This window comes from Dreissena polymorpha, chromosome 2, assembly GCF_020536995.1.
Source record: "Dreissena polymorpha isolate Duluth1 chromosome 2, UMN_Dpol_1.0, whole genome shotgun sequence".
NCBI classification, from domain to species: domain Eukaryota; kingdom Metazoa; phylum Mollusca; class Bivalvia; order Myida; family Dreissenidae; genus Dreissena; species Dreissena polymorpha.
Genome location: NC_068356.1, coordinates 134,174,188 through 134,196,602, shown reverse-complemented (window position 1 = coordinate 134,196,602; position 22,415 = coordinate 134,174,188). Strand labels below are relative to the sequence as shown.

General features: G+C 34.3%; 1 long non-coding RNA gene across 1 annotated transcript in view; it reads left to right on the top strand.

Annotated features, from left to right (window-relative positions):
• LOC127869080 (uncharacterized) overlaps positions 1 to 21,138 on the top strand; it is a 31,126-nt gene extending 9,988 nt beyond the window's left edge. Inside the window, exons 2-3 of the long non-coding RNA XR_008044394.1 lie at positions 20,408 to 20,548; positions 21,027 to 21,138. This is a non-coding gene — a long non-coding RNA (uncharacterized LOC127869080). The remainder of the gene's footprint in view (positions 1 to 20,407; positions 20,549 to 21,026) is intronic.
• Positions 21,139 to 22,415: the final 1,277 nt, after the last annotated feature.

Below are 22,415 nucleotides of genomic sequence, written 5' to 3'. Positions count from 1 at the left end.
TTCGTTCAATTTTTGACGATGCTTCTTCAGCAAAGCAGTTCGTCTAAGTTATCATACCATGAACAAATTCTTCACAATGGCGACTTATGTTAAAGACCGAGCCAGTCCGATTGAGTTAGCTAAATTTTCTCAATCGGCATACCTCGCTGATTATCATTGATACAGGTAAAGGCAGATTGGTTCCCGTCCACTTTAAAATTTATCGAGAGGTTCGGGACAGGATCCAGACACGAAACTGCCAGGTGGCACTTCAAACGCTGTGATGCTTGGAAAACCCCAAATTTAGTTATTTTTAGATTTGATCGAGAATGTAACCCGCCTCCCAGTTTCGCTGAATGGGTCAAGTTCCCACGGGTACAACTTCCCCTCACCCCCATTTTTTTTCGTACCCATTTTATCGTACCCAATATTTCTTCGTAACCAACTTATATTGATGCTTTTGTATCCATCCTCTTCAAAAGCATCGTCACACCAGTACTGTCAGTACTTTGATTATAAATGAACTCGACGTGCTTTTTTGTTGTGATTAACGGCCGTGATTGATACGCACAAACAATGGAATTTTAAGATAGAAGGGCGGAGTTTACACAAATAAAGTTCTTATGCATAGGCTTTTGAAAATATAAACTAAGAAAATTAAGTCGTGTAAGAATTGGAATAATATATTTTCTATCACAATGAGTTGTCGTTTCAAGTTTTGAATTCCTACGAATTCCTTCATTTGAATATACTCAAACGTGGGTTATTCGACACAAATAATATTAACTGTTTGGTATGCGCTGTCTTAAAGATTACATAATCTCTTCGCGTTAAGTCGAATGTGTAAGTAAATATCAATATTATTAACACCACACAATGTTATTATTTTCTTAGAAAAAAGCTAACAACAACAAACGCAACATCAGCTTCGCATGAAAGCGACGTAGCCAAAGAACAGAAACGATTGAGGATATAATTATACAAAACATGTTCGTTTTCATCGTATATGCGATCATTCTCCTCTACTTCTAAGACATTGAGTACAACTTTTAGCAAATTGCAGTTGTGTTTATTTGCTTCTAAATGTTAGACTTTTCAGCACGTTCATGATGGTAAATTATGTACAAGTGATAGGCAGTTGCGTATTTTCATGGTCTTGTGATTCTCTTTTTCTTTAAATGGTGGCATTTTTACTAAACATAACAAACATATGGATCTTTGTCTTAAAGCGATGATATATGTTTTTAATGTTAACCTTGTATTTTGTCAATATAACATGTTAATTCATATTTGTTGCAGAAGCAAAAGCTATGTCGTCAGTGTGTCGTATAAATGAAATATTGGGGAGTTTCCAAAAGTGAATCTGCCTTTTGTAGATTAATGAGTTTTCTAATGTACAGGCGAACATTCTATATACCGTAATAACAAAACTCTAATTTCGTTGATTTTCTTGTACCTTGTCTTTAGAAAGTTAATTCTTGTTTTAAGCTCGTCAACCTTTTATCTGCTAAGTATATTTTAATAAGATCGCTTATCCTCGCTTGGACGATCCGTGGCGTAGTTTGGCTTTTATGAATCTCGTGTTCTCCAACTTGTATTTAAGTTTTTTCTATATCTTATACGCATATTATTATATCTACCATTCTCATGGTTTAGATGATATGCTCTTAACTTGCTCTTGTCTTCTCAATGGCACTAATAGATTAACAAAAAAGAATAGTTTTAACAAGACCATTTTTAATCTTCAAAACAACAATTAATAGACACAAAACCTACTCACATGTTAACATTTTTGCATCAAAAAAATAGCAAACTGTTAACGCAGGTAAATATTGTGCAAACATTCTATTTCATTTATGAAAAACATTTCTGCCACAAACTAAGAATTAAGAAAGTCAAAGTCTTAGATACACATTATAGTAGATACCTAATGCATATTCTAATTGAGTGTCTTTGTACATTTACTTTACGAAATAACTAAAATAACGATCTTAATAAAATCATGAAACCTTAACAGAATTGAGTTAGGCATATACCGTTACCCCACAGCACTTTGCCAATATTTTTTTAGGGTTGGAAGGTGGGAGACATGGTATTATCATATAATCAACTGGAATAAAGAAACATGACACTTAAACTTGATAACATATGAAAACAAGGTTCCATTCAAAAGGCGGCCATAAGAGCACACATACATACAATAAATTGAAAACATCTGCGAATTAATATCTAAGGATTATTGTCACATTGATTTATCAACAAACTCTTAATATACTCAAACGTACTCTTTTCCCGGAAGTCCTAATATAATGTATCGGTAGTGTGCATAGGTAAAAAGGGTTTGTTCCCCATGATCTGTTATTGAACCATCATCTGTATGCGTACATCGAACATCTTTTTCGAATACACAATCTTCAGCTTTTAAACGGCTCTCAATCATTTATTTCAAAAGTCTGTTTTCCGGAAAACGCCTCAGAAGTTTTTTCTTTTGTTATAGCTTCTCCAGCTTTACCCAGATAACAATCACGTCGACAAATCGGACATGGGAATGTCCTTTTCTTGATAATACCTTTTTTTTGATACAATTTTTCCATGCCCACTTTCCAAGACACCCCGCACACGCGTTATGTTGACATGACAATAAACGTGGACTGCCAAATGGTTCCATACATATCTGACATCTATTTAAGATGCACTTATTACAGCAATTACCATTTCCTCCTTTGCAACTGACACATTTCGTTAAATTAAAACCAATATCTGCGTAATATGAAACACATAGAAGAAGCGGGCTGTATAGTTTATTGCGGTTTGTTCCAGAGATCTCATATTAAATGATACGCTCTCTATCGGTTTAAGTCCAATCAAATACCGTTTTATACACCAAAAAAAAAAGAATTTAAATACATAGTTTCGTGTGTAATATTTCCATTCAAGAGCAATAAAAAGGCTACACGTTACCATTGCTATTGTTAGTGGTCCACGATATTTAATGACTATGTAACATTACAGTTTTCCTAATTGGTGCAAACTTTTTTGTTTTGTTATAATGGTTCAAGGTGGGATTTAACCAATATATTCATGATCTGTTTTACAACAGTTATGTGTCAATTTTATGGTCGAATGATCTTATTGTCTTTATGTGCAATGAGCTAAATTTGATTTTTTGTTTTTTCCATGACACATCATTGGCAATCGACAAGTGCCCAAAATAAGTATGACATCATTTCGATGTATTTATGAATATACATTGCGATGATGCAGAAGTTGTCAATCAGCGATTTCAAAACAGAAAGCAACGCCACTCAAATATTATTTACCAGTCAACATAAGATACAAAAAGATGTATATTTATCCGTACGAAAGTACAAAACTACGAGTATGTATAGAGTTCTGTTTTTAATAAATATGTGTAAAAATAGACACGTTGAATTTCGTTAAAAATATTTTAACAACTGTTAAAACAAAACGGGGTAAATGTTCATTTATCTATTTATTTGGCATATATAATAAGAACTTTATTGTGTGTACTTAGGTCTGGTAAAAAAATTGTTGTTTTCCATCTGAAAAAAAACACCATCATGATATACATAAAATGATATTGTAATGTGAGAAGAGACTGAATTTCAATAACAAAACACTATAAAAAATAACTATAATTCTCAAACCGAAGAAAAACCTCTTTCAGCAACATAAATCAGATTTAAAAAAAACCACACAGAATGAGTCTGCCTTGCATGGGTGCTGGTTCATTTCATGATAGTCTGTGTACTTCCAACGAACAGTTCCGTAACAAATAATAGCACTTGAAATCTCATGTGTGTCGGATCTCATTGAAAATTGTTTAAGAAAAACACGTCTTAAAGTTTTTTTATTCAAACGAATTTTTTAGAAATGGTTGATCACTTGCTGCTCATAATTTCTGACATATCATGACTGCGTAACCGATATGAATACATGTATTTTCCTCTATTTCGATGGAATATCTTGCGACAGACAAATGAAACCGCTACATAACTTATTATACGAAATAAATGCAATGTACACTAGTAGGAAATACGAATACAGTACACAACGAGGTCCCAGCTATAGTCTACTAACGAAACTATATATCCTTGGAATACACATACATTTACATTTTTTTAAAAGTTTAAACAGTCGTAAAACGATACTAACAAAAGTTAATATATCTCAAAATAGTGTACTGTGTATATCGGAGTACAATTAAAAGAAAAACAAACAAACACAAACCGTAAAGGAGTATCAACATTACTCTGACAGTATTGCAAGCAAATGGGAAGTCTCCTACCGAAGAAAACACCTATAAACATATTATGTATTACCATCGAATATAATGTTTTGTTCACTTAAAATTGTAATATCAAATCCAATTCCGATTGGCAAACCCGTATGTTATTATTTTGTTTAGAATAGCCAGAAGTTTGGTCTCTGTTAGAAATATAGTGCGCATAATTTTGTTATTTTTCACGTGTTTAGAAAGTTTCATGATTCATGAGTATATGTATTGTTAATGCTTTGAGAGTTATGTTGGCATGATTTTGTAGATAAAATAACATCTGAAATTTGACATCAGGAACATTTAGGGTCATGCATAAGCAAGTTATCAGTTTTCGTACCAATGTCGTGTTTCGTGGTAATATGATCTTATGCACTTTTGGAGTTATTTCAGCTTTTGCGAAGTAACAGACAGTGAGACTTAAGAAATGAGAAAATTAAGGCAAGCACACACAAGTAGGAAATGATCACTTAAATATAATATTATAATGTATAGAACACACACACGAAAACGTCAATCATTTGCTTAGGCTCGTAAGTGTCGCTTGTAAAGCGTATTAAAAAACACTTACCTAGTATTCTCTATTTTCCTATCAATAGTCGAGCATTTTCAAAATAAGCAAATTTGGCAATTATTTTTCTGGTATATGTAAGCAAAACATGGATAATAATGTTTTGTACTGTAAGCAATACAGGATCGACAGGAGTACCAAAGTAGGTAGGTCTGCAACACAGTTTTTCGTTGCCCTTATTTAATGTACACAAGTTTTGTTCACATTTAAATAAGGATCTTTATTGACAAAAAATCTTACTTTATAACTAAAATAGCGATCTTAATAAAATCATTTTATCGTCATAGAAAAGTAAAGCACAAAATCATAAAACACAGCACTTTGCAGATTTTGAGGGGGTGGGGTGGGCGGGGATAGACATATTATCATCATATAAACAAAAAGAAAAATGACACGTCTCAATACAAGATTCTATGACACTATCCAAATGGCGGTAATAATAGCACACATATACACCATAAACCGCAGAAACAAGTGAATATATATCTCAGGATTATTTTCAACATTGATTGATCATCAAACTCTTTATATACACAAACGAGCTCTTTTCCTGGAAGTCCAAATATAATTTATAAGCAATGTGCATACGGAAACATGGATTGTGTTCCCCATGATCTGTTTTGAACCATTATCAGTATGTGTAGACTAATTTCGAGCATCTTTGTCCAATTCGAATACTCTTCAGCTGTTAAACGACTCCAAATGATTTATTTCAAAAGTCTGTTTTCAGCTTAATGGTTAAACGTTTTTCTTTTGTCATAGCTTTTCAAGCTTTACACAGTTTACAATTACGTCCACATGCTGGGCATGGGAATGTTTCTTTCTTGATAATACCATTTTTTGGTTGCATACAATGTTTCAATGACACTTTTCCCCGCACACAGGTTATGCTGGCACGGCAATATACGAGGACTGCCGAATGGTTACATACACTCTATAGTTGATGCACTTATATAAGCATTTACCCTGTCTTCTTTTGCCATTGACGATTTTCTTCCAAATCAAACGAATATCTGCGTTTTATGCAACAGGCGAGCTATATAGTTTATTGCGATTCTTACCAGCGATCCAATAAGAAATGATACGCTCTCTATCAGTTTATGTTAAGGTCAATCAAATACCCTTTAAGAAACCACATTTGTATTAAAACACATAGTCTCCACTGTAAGCTCTCCATCGCTGTAAGTCCGATCAAAACTCTTTTTATAAACCAAATATTTGTTTAAATATGTACTCTCCAGTGTATTGTTTTCCATTTTAACGCAATAAAAAGGCTACCCGTTACCGTTGATATTGTAAGTGGTCGATGATATTTAATGAAAATGCACCAAACACATGTACCTATCTGATACAAGCTGTTTGTTCACGGGTTCATTTTATCAATATATTCATGATAGTCTTAACAAGAATAACGTGTCAATTGTATGGTCGATAATTCTACCAATCGTCTACCAATCTCCACGAAGAGTTGTCGTTCCTTGCACTCACATACATGAATGTAATGTAACCGTTGTGCACGAGATGTCTACATGCGCTATAAGCTAAATTTTATTTTTGGGTTTTCCATGACACATCATCGGCAATCGATAGGTGCCAAAATAAGAAAGATAATATTTCAAGAATACAACATTTCAATTTATCAATATTACTATCAAGCTATACACTGTTTAATAACAACAATTATTTAACCAGTGCACATTTCAACACTAATTACCTGAAATTTTCACCGAAACATTTCATGAAAAGTATCGTTTGTACATCATCATGATTTTCAGTGGCCAAACTAACACCATTTTCACAGTATTTGCAGAAATGGCTTTCAAGCTATATAATATCTTGCTGAAAAGGGTTTTGTTCTCTTCCTTGTCCATTAGTATTTTAGTTAAGACCGTTTGTTCAAATGCCGACATATTGTTGTACAATACCACTTCAAAAGGAAATTGCGCAATAGTCTCCTCTAGCGATAGTATTGTGTCTGCTATAGCTCCGACATCTGGCACCACTGGTTTGGTTTCAGGCAAAGATCGGATTTCGTTGCAAACCTCCACTAGCCCGGTTACAAGTGCGTAAGTATTTGCTCGATGGCGCAGTTCTTTGTTTTGATTCGACGCAGATAGTATCATGGATTTATTATATTCGTAAAAGAACTTCAGTATGCAACGTAAAAAATGTACGTACATAAAACACCGTGTTAGTACAAAATCACTTTTCCAAGCCGAATCTTTCATTGCACTCGACGACGTATTTTGCCGATTTTTAACTCTTTTCTTTTCAAAAATGTTTTTCTCCTCATTCACTTGTCTGTCAGCGTCCATCACTTTTTCAATAATAACATTTCTCTTACAAGGCGTAGTTTTCTCGCCAATTATCTGTTCATCTGTGTTCAATGATGTTGAGTTGACTTTTCCTTCCCTCAGCAATCTCAAGAGTCTATTTTCTGGAAAGCGCTTTAGTAATTTGTAATTGGTCATCATCTCCCCGGCTTTGCCGAGTTTGCACTCCCTTCGACAAGATGGACATGGAAACGAAGACTTCTTGACAACGTTACTTCCAGGCTTTAAACAGTGTTTCCGTGCCAACTCATGGAGACACACTTTGCAGAGGTTATGCTGGCATTGTAAAATCCGGGGACTGTCATATTTGTCCATGCATAGTTGGCAATCAAGTAACGAACCACTGATTTTCACTAAAACATCGTTATCAACGCTCGATTCCATGCTTTTACATTTGAAGTATTCAGAGACAAAGTCAGCATACGCAATTCAATTATTTTAAATTTTATCACACATTTGCCTTTGTCAAGTTAGGACATTAATCGTTTCATGCAAATATATTTGCCAACCTTTACGCAGGCTGACTGAAAGTCAATGTTTTCAATATTTTAAACAGTTATATATCTGCAAGTAATCTGAGCTCTTGTTCGGCTAAATCCATAAATTGTGTAACTATATACCCTGCCCAAACTTTGTACTTCCTGGTGTTCCAATTGCAGTAAACAGCGATCATGAAGCGTATGAAATGTATTAAAGGTGACGATATATTGTTGTGTGATTATGAATAGCTGCACACTTAAAAGCATGTTTCAACTTCATACGTTTTAAGTGTTTTAAGTGCTTTAAGTGTTCTTCAAGAGATGTGGCGTTTATTGTTTTGCAAGACGGTTGTTTTCTTAAAATGACTAATTTGCTCGTAATCATAATCTAGTACGATATATCTTTTCATCGTCTGCGACGGATTAAACGACTTTGAATTGTTATTGTTCTTACAAATGTTGAGGGAAATCCAAAATTTTAGCATGAATACAATAACACATTATCCGTGAATAAAACTAATTATATTCCCTCAATGACACGCGTCTTATATATTTATTTTTATTATTATTATTATTAAGTTATTATCTATCAGTAGTTATTATAATTATTTGAATACATATTTGTATTGTCGTTGTTGTAATTATCTTTATATAGGAATACTTTAATATTATTTTCAGTCATTATTATAATTAATTTAATACCTATTTGGTATTGTCTTCGTTTGTCGCTCTTAATAGGAACGGTTAAATGTTATAGCAGTTATAATACTTAACTCAATATCTATTGTTTCAGTAAAAGTAAGATTCCAAATATTAAGTTCACATCGAATATGTTAATAATATTCTCCGTATGTAAACTAATTTCTATCAATCACATTTGCTTGACATGCTATTTAATTGAAATATGTATTATGTTTAAATGGCTATGTACTGATTGTATTCGCCAATAAAATTGTCTGTCTGTCTGTCTGTCTTATATAGAAAAACGAGACACATGTTTGGCTGCCAAAAAGTAGAACCCGTTCTGGTGTTGATGGCCGTAAACAATCCGGCCACGATCCGGCTATTTATCTAAGCATAAATGTCAAATGTCTCAAGTATACTCCTTTCATTGTATTGGTAGAGTTCATACTATGGATGTCTCTCGAGAGCTACAGAGTTACTTAATCTATTGAAAAGTAATACAAAGCTCTAATTGCAAGGTAGATCCCATTAGGCATGTACATGAACATAAACACAAGACTATCTACGCTTTCAAGCAACCTGTTGGTACATATCAAACCAGTTGTTAACAATGTCATCAAATTTGTATTATTTTAAATAGAACAAGACCTCTAAAAAGAGTGAAACATCTGACATTGCCGTTTGAATTATGAAGATACAATCATTGCAATCTATTCCATGGTCATAGTTTGGGCATACAGATTTTTTTCTTCGGGAACGCTTTGAATGCAACATACGGTAAATACTATTTCGAAAGTGTTTTATCCACGATAAAGATTGAGTTTGTCCAAATTTGACAAATTTGATATCTGGACTGTACTTTATTGTAATAGTAACGCTTACCATAACGCTTTGGTCCTCTCCTCGTCATTATAATTTGTGGCAATCTATTTGCATACTGGATGCTAAATAAAAGTTGAAGTGTGTGTGTGTGTGTATCTTAAACGAACGAAACTGCAAGGCATTTCATTTTATGTAATTAAACTTGAAACTGTTAGTAACTAAGAAACGTACATACATAATCCAATTCAAATGTAGCATGCCGACCTTTAAGTATAAAAAACTTGCGTAAGTATTCAGGTTTAATGAGTCAACCGCACACGATAAATGTTTAATTTCGAAAGGACTTTCTTTTGCTATTTTTGTCTGACTGTTCGCAAACATTATACAGCTTTTACGTCAATCGTTCAGCCTTGCTGCACACGGTCGCAATTATTTAAGTTTACATGCGATTACGAATTACGATTCTTTAACGGTTTTATCTATTACGACTTTTTATGAAAATATATTCACCGATATATATTGCAAATTGTTTTGTTGATTTAAATGTTATACATTTTTATTTAATATAGTCCTTAATAATCGTTCAACTTGAAGGTTTTGCTATAGTATATGTTTTGTTTTTTAAATATATACATAACATTATACAGACAAAAACGCACATTTGACCCTTACAGACGCATACAGAAATTAAATGTTTTGATTCTCTGAAATTATGTCACATAAGACTCCGCCTCTCGTGAGATACGTCATCACACAAGCCTCTCGACTGATACAAACACATGGAACAATTGACTAGCGTAATATTCCGTATATATTATATACATGTTTAATGCTTTTAACAAAATACAGGTTGTATCAATCGTTGAAATAAATCAAAGTACTGGCAGTACTGGTGTGACGATGCTTTAGAAGAGGATGGATATTTGGGTACGATAAAAAATTTGGGTACGAAAATTTTGGGTACGAAAAAAAATTTGGTACGAAAAAAACTTGCGTACGAAACATTTTTTGTACGAAAAAAAGTTTAGGGGTACGGGGAAGTAGTACCCGTGGGTAACTTGACCCATTGAGCGAAACTGGGAGCCGGGTTACATTCTTGTTCATTAAGTATGGCAATACATTCATGATGATTCTCGAAAGTAGGTATGAGCACATAGCCGGACCATGTGAGCTCAATCGTATGAGCACTTGACTATCCGAGTTCGCCCACGAACATATGGATAAGTTAACTAATAGCAAAATGACCTTATACATGTATATGCTGAAATCTAACAATCGAACGAAATATCAAACATGGTATGTACACTTAGGTGGTTGTGTAATTTCTGTTAGAATATCGTATTCAATATGTAAATTTTAAATGATTGTGCCCGCACTTGAGTTTGTTGCCTTGTTTGAGTCTATACGCGCCTAGGCTGCACCCAGTGTGTGTATTTGTGTTTTTCCAAGGTAATGAGTTACTTCCGCGCTGAGGCTGAGCACTCCTACCTAATAAGATTAGATTGACGACAGTTGGGACGAATTTTAAATGATAGCTGCAATTTCCAGCTATTTGTTTTGTACTGAAATACTTTTTAATTTTTTATATGGTCAAATGCTACGGGGGGGGGGGGGGGATGAGATTTTCCGGAAAAAAACAACTGTCAGGAATGGTGACCACAAAACATACAAAATATAACATTGCGCCGGGAGCGGGAATCGAACCGGTGTCGTAAAGGTGAAAAAGCGAACGTCCTTACCACTGCGCTAGCGGGACGGACAATTAGGTAAAGAAATGTTGTTTTATCTATATATATCATAGCAGTGCAGCGTTTACAATTTGCAGGTTCGAAATCGTTCTCATTCTTTAGTTTTGTGATCACGTAAAAAGTTAATTTTACATGTTTTTATTAGCAATTTATTTACTAAATCGAGAACAAATATCAAACAAAACAGAGAAAATATATAGTTGTTTCATTCGTCCATAAAAATAAAATGGATGTAAAATTACTAATTTGAAATTAACGTTCTGATACACTTATTGAATCTGTTTCCCCAGGATATGCTCTTCTATTAATATTTATCTTTATCAACACGAACGACAACTCTGCCAGGAGAATGTTATCAATGAAAATCAACGAGCAATTTTCTACGCAGTGGCGAATGCCAAGGGAAGTAACTGAAAAATCGAGTTATCTCAATCGGACTGGCTCGGTCTTTTACATAGGGCGCCATTGTGAAGATTTTTTTTACTGGTTATCAAACCTTGGACGCTGCTGTTCCAGCATCGTCAAAAATCCCGTATTACGCTACTCGCTGTTTCCAATTCCGTATTACCATACTAGCCGGACTACTTCGACCCATTTAATGACGTCACATTACACGCACCGAAAATAGAAATATCGGTGGTCAAATGACGAGACTTACATACCCTATTACGAAATATATTACGTAGTACATCGTGTGACGTCATTTCTGTGACAAACCCCACAATAGTTTTATCTAAACTCTGTAAGGACATGTCGGACCTGGTGTTTTTTTAGCAGTAAACTATGTGTTAAAAACGTATTTTGGAGTGTGTGTTTATTATGCATAAATGTATATTTCGATAGGAATACAATAAAATAGTGTGGTTTAAACTAAGTTTCGATAAAGACATGGAAGATAGAAGTGGAAGTGCATATCGTTTAAACGTTTTTGTTATAAACATCGGTTAAAAGTTGTCAACTTAATTGTTATAACAATTGGATTAACGATGGCATTAAGGTAAGCGTGTCGGAAACCTGTGTTTTCCCGGTTCGAATGTTTACACGTTAATTTACATTAACTGTATTCATACGCGTCTTAAATGAACTATGGTGTACCGTTTTAGTCATTGTTTTGTCAGTTTTGTTAAAGTAAAAAATACATTTGTTAACTGTTTTCGTTAGTTGTTGTATATAATAAAAGGAATAGATCTATTACGCTAGTCAATTGTTCGAAGAGTTTGTATCACTCTCGTGGCGTGTGCTATTTCGCATCACACTCGAGGCTCCGCCTCTCGTGTGATACGTCATCACACAAGCCACTCGAGTGATACAAACTCTTGGAACAATTGACTAGCGTAATATTCCGTTTATATTACACATGTGTAAAACAACATTTTTAGCGTTTTAATTGGCTTAGTTTTCGTTTATTGACCAATCGCATTTTGTTATTTTGCTGAAATGACGTTGTAACGTCAAATGACGTCACGAACTGTAAACAACATTTGGGATTTATTATAATGTTTGCGTAAATATTTATTTAATTTGCTTATTTAAAAGCATGTGCTAAAAAAGATCTGACACTCGTTTTCATATCATACCATATTTTATTAAACTCGTCCAGGAAATTCGTTAGTAAGCTCGCCAAAGGCTCGCTCACTAACAAAATTCCTGATCTCATTTAATAAAATATGGTATGATATGACAACTGGTGCCAGATCCTATTTGTATTCGTCTTCTAAGCACAATGTGTCTTCTATTTTAATCGAATAAATACACAAGCTGAAATGTTGCTCTACTTCAAACGAAAACGTCGATGTACTTTAGCATTCGTCGAAGGCTGATATAGCAAAAGTTACAAATGTAATAACAAAACAATAAAATGTAAAACACCATCCGCGAGTTGTTTAAGAATTCAAGAAAAACATTGTATATACATTTCAAGAAGTTAACAAATGATCTTTCTTGTTTGCGGAAGTCTTTCATCACATCAATCACTGTCTGTATAGTGTTTTTGGTTTAAACATATTTATTCAAGAATGTGTTTTACAACAAAGGTTGCAATCATCTAAAATTTATAGGATTGGAACGATAGCTAGGCTTGTAGAGTCCCTTTCCTCAGTAGTATATTTACAAACATAGTGACGGTATTTGCATTTTAAACACAAAACATTTTAAAAATCATTCGAGTTTACACAAGTTTGTGAGTATGATTGGAATCAAAGTTGTTTAAAAATGTTGAAACTATGTATAAAAAATATATATTGCTGGTGTAATTATAATCAAGGAAATTGTGTGTAAAAACATGTTGAAACATAGAGAACCGATAGTTATACCACTCTGAACCTCCCTGAGCCTTCGATGAAACTATGGACTGCAAGATTATATCTGATGGAAATATTATCATATCCATACAGTAATGTGCGGAGTGATATATCCGTGTATTGTTCTTAAGTTCTTACTAAAGTTAATCTTATAGCTGCATATAATGGACAGACCAGTAAAAAGTGAGTAGTGTCCTCTTTCCGCATTGACATAGTGGCGATGGAACCAGATTTCTATCAAATACGTGTTTATTAAGAGAACTACAGTTAGTTCTTAGACGTGTGTCAGCACTTGTTGTCTTCGCTTACCATCACAGAGCAATGGATTACTACGGGGTTTGTTAAGATCCAGGGCCTTTTAAAAATCAGATATGTCATCAACAAGCTGTGCTTCGACTGGAAGTGATTTCCGAGCACTGCAAGCAGCAATTGTTTAGGGCAAGAAGGAATGTTGGTACATAGAAGTCCGAGTCCGAGCACCATCTAAGTGGAATGCATTACGTAGTGATCTTGCAGATCGCTCGCCAACTGATTGTGGGGACAGTGAGGACAGATATTCTGGTCTAAGACCTATGACCATTTTGAAGAAAAGAATGAGTTCGGTTTGGACCTTCTTGGGCCAAGAGTTTCCCAGCCAATTTCGTTAGAAAGTAATTTTAAGGACACACGTTGGGTACAGCGGGAAACAATGCGGGCTGCTTCAGTTTGAATTTGATCTAACTCATTTTTTTCATACATCGTACAAGTATCACATACAACATCTGCATATTCTAGAATAGGTCGAATAAACGTGAAGTTAGTTATTTCAAGTGATCTCCGGTCAAGACGAAAACGAAGCTTTTTTAAAAGGTTGACACGTGACCAGCCTTTTATTTAATACACTCAAAATGTTGATGCCAACTTCCATCATTTGACAGAATAACGACTATATGAGTGTGACTAGTTACTGCAGGAATCGGAGTATCGTACATATGGATAGGGGTATGATAGGGTTTGTCCCTCTTACGCGATATAACAAGTGATTCTGACTTCAATAGATTGAATTTTACCAACAATATATTTGCAATTGTGTCTATATCGCGTTGTAAAACGGCGGCTGCAGAATTTGGATTGTGAACAACCACGAATAAACTAGTGTCGGCTGCATAAGTTTATATGAGCTTGAATATCATTTACAATGTCATTTATATATATTAATAAATTACAAACTCTTATCTGTCTTGTTCTGTCTTGAAAATATTAAACAAATATTTTTAATGTCTAAGAGAGGTAACACAGATTCTGTAATATACAAAAACAGCAGTTGTTTCCCTTCAATTATTGCCCCAGTTTGCTATTAAAGACATTTCAAATTTAAGTTATGAGTCTCTAGTCAATACTGAAGGATGCAGTGCAGTTGGTGGTTAATCTGCCTAATTTTATTATGAAAGATATAAACATTAGGATTATAGCAGTTGCTTAATAACAGAAAAGTCACAAATAATTAATATTATTAGTCACTCCCATGTTTGACCCCAATTTTTTCAATTATATTTTATTGTTCTCTTTATCCCACTTCATTGAGTGTCCTTAAAAAATTAAGGAATGTCATCCACAAATAAAAAACTCTAACGAGTTTCAAAGTTATTAAAATAAAACAATAATGCTGAATAATGCTAAATATTGCGATATTGCGAATAGTTATGTTTGATAAATTTAGTTAGTTATATAACTATGAAAGGCCTACAACGATTATCACCACATGTATTCAGGGGAGAAAAACATCTAGTAAATATTGTTATCTATGCATATTTGAATCTGAGTTTATGTATCCAGATGTTTTGGAGACCAAAGATGTGTCCGTTTTCCATGACAAGCATTAAAGTATTTAAAGGGGCCGTCAACCAGATTTAAGAAAAAAAGAGAAGTTCTCAAATATCGTATTTTTTACAATTATTAGTTTATATTGATAAAAATATCACGACTGGTATATTACATGACTTTAAAAAATACTAATTTCAGTATATTCGGTAATACAATTTCGCGATGTGAAATCGAAAGTACATCGCGAAAATAGGTGACATAACGATATACACACTTTAAATAATGCAAGTAGATTGATCATGTTATATATAAAATATAAACAATTCACTACGCATGCACAATTTGCATTCCTGGGTTTAGCACGTGACGATGATGATCAATCTACTTGCGTTATTTATAGTTAACTGGTAGTTACCTGGTACACATACACAGTACAACTTTATTACCAAATATCCTGAAAATATGAAAACTTAACAACTTTTTCAAGTAATGAAATATACCAGTCGTGATATTTTAATCAGTATAAACTAATAATTGTAAAAAACACAGTATTTTAGAACTTTTCCTTTTTCGTGAAATCAGGAGTGAAATGGACAGGAGTTTCGGAGTTGTTGGTCCGAAACTGTGGAATGACCTACCATCAAAGATTCGGACTTCTGTCTCAATAGACATTTCAAAAGGAATTTGAAAACATTTCTCTTCAGAGACTTTTACAACCTATTTTAATTTGAACACCTGTGATTTCAAAACAAATAGACGCACAGTTGTATGGGCTTATTTGTCCAACAACCATGACTCAGAGGACTAAGAAATTTAAGAATTGTGCGGGCTTCTTTGCTCAAAAAGGATATTTATTGTACAAGTGACCGGTAACCAAAAATCATTAGGGCTTCTCTGCTCAATGATTGAATGACATCACTCAGCGGTCTTTTAGTCACGCTTAGCCCCTCTAATTGTGTCTTATAGTCACACTAAATTTTAACTTTCAAGTTGTGTCTTGTAGTCACACTTGGTCAGTCTATTTGTGACTTGTGATCACAATAGTTCAAATACGGTTAAAACCCAAAAGAAGTGTCCGTAAGGGTGAAAGTCGACCGGTAGCTGTGGGATCCGACAGCCAGAGTGCAGAAATATCCTTTCACGTCTCCTTACAGTTAATGATAAAACAGTATCTTTATGTTGCCAAAACTTTTCTCATAATATCATTATAATTATTGTCTTAACCCTAGTTATATCAATTTATTACATAATATTTTATTTTTCCTGTGTTTTAATATCGTAGCCTGTATTGTTTTATTGCTTAAGTTTCTTACAGCATTTTTATTTATATCACACATTTTTAGATTATTAATCATTTAATTAATGCTGCATAAAAGTATCAATCACTCTTATTTTTATCAATTGCATGTATATTTATATGTTTTGTACAACGCCATTGAATATAATTATATAAATTGGCGTTTCATCAAATTAGCAAGTTTCAAATTTCAAGTTGAAGGCCCCTTTAATGCATCCCTATTATCTGTTTAGTTAGAATTTTTTGATTTAAATTATCATCTTTCTTGCTGTTTCTGGTCATAATTGATGTATCTTGTATCTCACGATGAACAAACAGATGTAATGCATATAACTTTTATAATAAAAAATTGAGTTGTTGTTCATACATTGTGCATTATTGACATTTTATTATTAACTTATGTTCTGTAAATAATGTAAAACCACAAAAAAGCAAAATCAAGCAATAATCCTTTCGTTTTTCATTTATATGCTTACACAATCGGCATGTTTACAGAATTGAAAAAATGCACGGAGTTAGAATTGCAAAAATGAACAGAATTAAAATTGCAGAAATGCACAGAATTTGAATTGCAGAAATGGACATTATCCGAATTGCAGAAATGCACAGAATTGTTGAAGAAATGCAAAGAATTAGAATTTCAGAAACGGACGGAACTAGAATTGCAGAAATGCACAGAATGTGAATTTCAGAAATGCACACTATTTCAATTGCAGACATCCACAGAATTCAAATTGCAGAAATGCACAGAATTAGAATTGAAGAAACATCATAATTTCAATTGCAGAAATCCACACTATTCGAATTTTGAAATACACAGACTTCGAATTGCACAAATACACAGAACTCGAATTGAAGAAACGGACGGAAGTAGAATTGCAGAAATGCAGAGAATTTGAATTTCAGGAATGCCCACTATTTGAATTGCACAAATATACAGAATGCGAATCCCAGAAATGTACATAATTTGACTTGAAGAAATGAACATGATTTGAACCGCACACTATTTCAATTGCAGAAATGCACAGACTTAGAATTGCAGAAATGCACAGAATTCGATTTGAAGAAATGCAAACATTAGAATTGCAGAATTGCACAGAATTTTAATTGCCAAATATACAGTATTATAGTGAACCTTTTTACAAAGGTGAAGCAGTGCCTCAGTTTGAAATGAGGATTTGAACAGCGAATTAATTATTGTGAAAACAACACAACTGCCCAAAGTAGTTGTTGGCAATCGACTTATTTATTTTAAATAGATTTATTTCTTTTGGAAAGTATAATATATCAAAATTCACAATACAATAGATGTCAGAAAAGGATTGAAACGAAAGAAATAATTCTTATATAGTTTCTCTCCTTTTTTTAGTTTAAACATATTTATAAACTTATTTATAAAGCATTTCAGGGAAACAGATATATTATGTTCCGCGAAATTGCGCTTTGTCAATGTTGATGGTAAGCATGGGAACAATAAAATGCAGTGGTTAATTGCCACACAAGATGGAAAACGTTTAAAATCCCCACAAAACAAGGCCTCATTTTCAACACTAGTATAATGGCGGCTGATTCTGTCACGTCTTCCCGGTATGTTAGAGGGTTTCAAGTAGTTTGGCAACATGCTATCATGATAAACCGACCCCCGCAGAACAACAATTAGGGTGCACAATCGTCATTTATGATTTTCGTTGCCCTCATTGTCGTTCTGTTGTCTTCTCATGTTGAAGAACCTTTAACCTGCCAGCGCGAAACAACGATAGATATATACCAGCCAAAACAAAAAATAAAAATCAATATGACAAGTATAACAGTTTGCCTCTTTTGTCGTTATGACACCTTTATTTTTCGACAGAACGACAAATATACCCACCCAAAGAACAGAAAGGCCGCCAATACGCTTATCATGACATGCGTATCCCCTTTGTCTTTCTGGCATGTTGTCGTACTGGCGATCCTAAAACCCAACCTCCGCGCAGAGATTTAATGGGAACCAGCGTAGCTAGAGGTCACATAGCCCCAAACCGGAACTCCTGTTTGCAGGGTTACATGCAGTCAACTTGATACTAAGCACACATTGTTCAGTGCATGCAGCCTAGGATTTGTAAAATGCATTGCAAATGGTATGTTTTGGTATCAAATTGAAGGTATATTTGTAAGCAATTAGAAAAAGGCAATTATTGTGCTCTACTTTTTCTATTGATGGTTTCCGGCTTTGAAAGTAGGTCATACTATTTGAGCCCAAAATGGCCGCCTTCGTACCTGTCAAAACCGGTGTGCCTATTTTATGGTAATTATTTGAGTTACACCGCATATAAATCAATGACATCATTTATTTTCAAAAGATTATGCATTTGTCTTTCCAATTGTTATCGAACTTCAACTATTTTATATGTAATGTAGAAGGAAAATAATTGCGCATGCGTAACCTAGATCAAATACCAATCGTGATACATCGACTATCTACGTAACATTACGGAATAAATCGTCTGCTGATCAAGAGTGGATCAAATCCCTGCCCAATCTTCGCGCAGACATTCGACGGTAACCAGCATAGATGGATCAAATCCCTGCCATTATAACCAATCACGTGATGATAGCCTAGCCATGTGGTAAAATAATGTTACTGTTGTTATGTTTACCCTTTTTAAATTTAGGTTATTATTTTTTATTATGAACCTCAACTTATACACTATTTTCAAAATGTAAAAGAAAATGATACTCCTTTTCATAATATAATACTTAAACCAATAAAATAAAATCCTACCAAATGTGGTTGGATTTTCTTGTGATGGCAGATATTGTATTTGAGAGCAAGGAACGACAACTCTGCGTGGAGATTGATCCATGCCTTCATAACGATCCACGTGATGGTGACCTAGCCACGTGGTACACTAATCTCTACCGTTGCTATTTTTACTTTTTTAATTTAGGTATTTTTTTTTATTATTATGAACCTAATATTATACACTATTTTCAAATTGTAAAAAAATAAATAATACTTTTCATAATATAATACTTTAACCAATAAATAAAATCCTACCAAATCTGATAGGATTTTCTTGTGTCGGCAGAGATTATATGTGAGAGCAAGGAGATGGCGTAGAGATTGCCTAAAACCCGCAAAGACTGCAGAACAACATGGCAGAAATCAGCCACCAAACTAAAGGATATTGAAATAAACATGCAAACCAAGCGCAGTTTGAGTTTCTTCGACTTAGAAATGCTCGAAATATATTGATTAAGAGTCAGTTTTTTATATTTGGACAGAGTGACTCACAAACTGCAAATGTATTATTAATATTTATGTCAGAATTATGTGACCGCAATTATATCACACTTCCTCCAGTGTTACCTCCCATCCTGTTTAAAGGTAGGACGCATGCACCAGTAAAATCATTCAAGATTTTTCAAGGTCTTTCCTTTCTTAACCTTTCTTATTTATTGAACAACAATGGGATTAGCTACACAATTTTAGTTAATTTATACAGTAACACAATGTTAATCACATATAATTAAAATACTTCTGGAATCGCAATATGTATTTTCGACAGGATTTGAAACGAGCGATGCTTTGAACCAGTAACATTTTTTGGTGATGCTCAACGTGTCCTACCTGAAGTGGGCATACACATAAACATATGTAAGTATCTTGTTTGAGACCGTTCTAACAGTGTCTATAAAAAAACAACCAAAATGTATGAGCTACAATAGGATTTGAAGGTATACGAGCCCAACGACTGAGTTTCTAACAACTTCACTGATACAACATCGTTTTTAACACGTAAAATAGCATACACATAAATTGTGCCCAATTTGTCACACATAAAGGACACTCACTTTAAAAAATATACTATCCTACATTAGTTTTAGCTTTATTTGTTTGACATAATAATCACTGGATTAAATGTTGCTTGTAATGGAGTGAAGTAGATATGAGACTTGTAGGACATGCATTTGTTCTGATATTTATGTAGTCGGAATGCGATAACGAATTTCGCAGAGTATCAGTTCTGATAGTATCGATTTATGTGTGCCTGAACACATAAGTTAAGTGACATGATAACATATTTCATAATGGCGTCAGTATTTCACAGAATCGACAGCACTGGTTAACATATCGTGACGTCATGTCCGACGATGCTGATATGGATCAGCGGCGGGGTAGTGAGCAAGGGCTGCAGAAATCTCGCACCGAAAACGAGTTTCTCGTGAAAATTGGCGCCAAAGAAGAGGAGGTGAGTTTCCGTGGGAATCAATGAGCCTGTTCTGAGAAAACTGGACATAATGCATGTGCGTAAAGTGTCGTTCCAGATTAGCCTGTGCAGTCCGCACAGGCTAATCAGGGACGACACTTTCCGCCTAAATTGAATTTTTGCTCAGAAGAGACTTCATTTAAACGAAAAATGTCATAAAAGCGGAAAGTGTCGTCCCTGATTAGCCTGTGCAGACTTTTTGTACACGTGTCGAAGTGCCGAAATCGGAGTGTTAAGCTATTGTCATGTTTGCTAAGTAACGCTTTCCGGTTATTTTTTTTCCGAGTGCTTCCAGCGTATTACATGCAGTATATTTTTATAAGCTACCAAATGCTTAACGTATATTCCTGTTACAACCTTTATCCATAAAGGTGAATGTTATCACTTGCTGTAAGATAACGTTTTGATCTTTTTTTCCATAAAAAGAAAGATGGAACAATTGTTTTATTGCTTGTTACAGTTTGAGTGGGAACCCAAAATTGTAAACGAACGACTGCGTCGCTCGTCATCGTTCGTCTGCGCCTAGTACGACAAACCCGCGTGCTTTCGCGCCAAACCGAAAACTGCAGCAGGTGATATATTTATTTTAGTTATCCTTCGATTAATAACGGAGTAAAATCTAATTGCTATGAATTTCGGTAAATCTTCTTTGGATCCAACCCTTAATAAACTTAAGATGTAGTCCAACCTTTAGAATAACGTTTAGAATCCATATGTGAAATTTTGCTGTTGCCTGCGCAAAACAGCAATTGTTTAATTGTTTAATTGTTTCAGTAGTAAACCCATGGGAGGTTAGCAGTCAAGCACTACGACAACTGAACATGGTAATATCGTCTTTACGATTGCGTCTGTATTTTGAAGCAAAGGTATTCTATAAATAGTTGATGACGTCAGAAAGACCAGGGTTGTAGGAGATACTGACCCCAAGGCCCATGCCTTCTGAACCTTATCTCTATGACATACAGTGAGAAATTCATGTAAATCCTTCATGCAAATGATATATGGAGTAGAGGAACTTTTGGTTCGATCATTCGACAAAACATTGTGACCGTGACCTTTAAGTGACTAATTCCTTCTACAAATAGCCTCAATGCCCGAACATGTTAAGACAATATTGGATCTTTAAATGGTACAGGAGGTATTTAGTTGATATGAATTTAGTTTATATATTTGTCATTCAAATTTGACTTTGATACCTGAAAGGCGCAACTGAGTTTTAGAGCCAACAAACGCAAAAAGCCAAAATATTTAACACTCAAGTCTGACCTTGACCTAGATCCGCCGTGACGGACTATTAGCCTCTAAACATCGTCTAAATAACCGTAACATCTGAACAAATTTCCATGAAAATCCTTCAAGGTGTGAATGATATATATATATGTATGGTGCGCACGCGGAAAGATTACGAAAGGGCGGACGATGTTTTTTTTAACTTTAAATCCCCTACCGGTTCAATGTAGAGAATTTATAAGTGCCATTTTATGGGAAGAATTTGAATTAAACTGAAATAATACGAAAAGCGGTCACACCTATGGGTATTGCGTTTAAGTACATTTACCACAAAATGGCGTGCCTTTCAATAACGTGTATTAGTTTACTAATACAGAATCTAACAAGGGAGATCAATCGAGGGGCTTTATGCTAAATTGTGTTAAGTTTTTTATTCGAATTACTTCCCCTTCACAGCTACATTAATATTTTGACATTAACGCTTACATTGTTAGTATGCAGTTATTGTGACGTTCTCGTGTTGTGAGTTTCTGCTATTTTGACGTACTTGTATTGTGACGTGATGGTATTGTGACGCTACGTTCCATGACTTACCAGTATTGTTAATTACTGATATGGT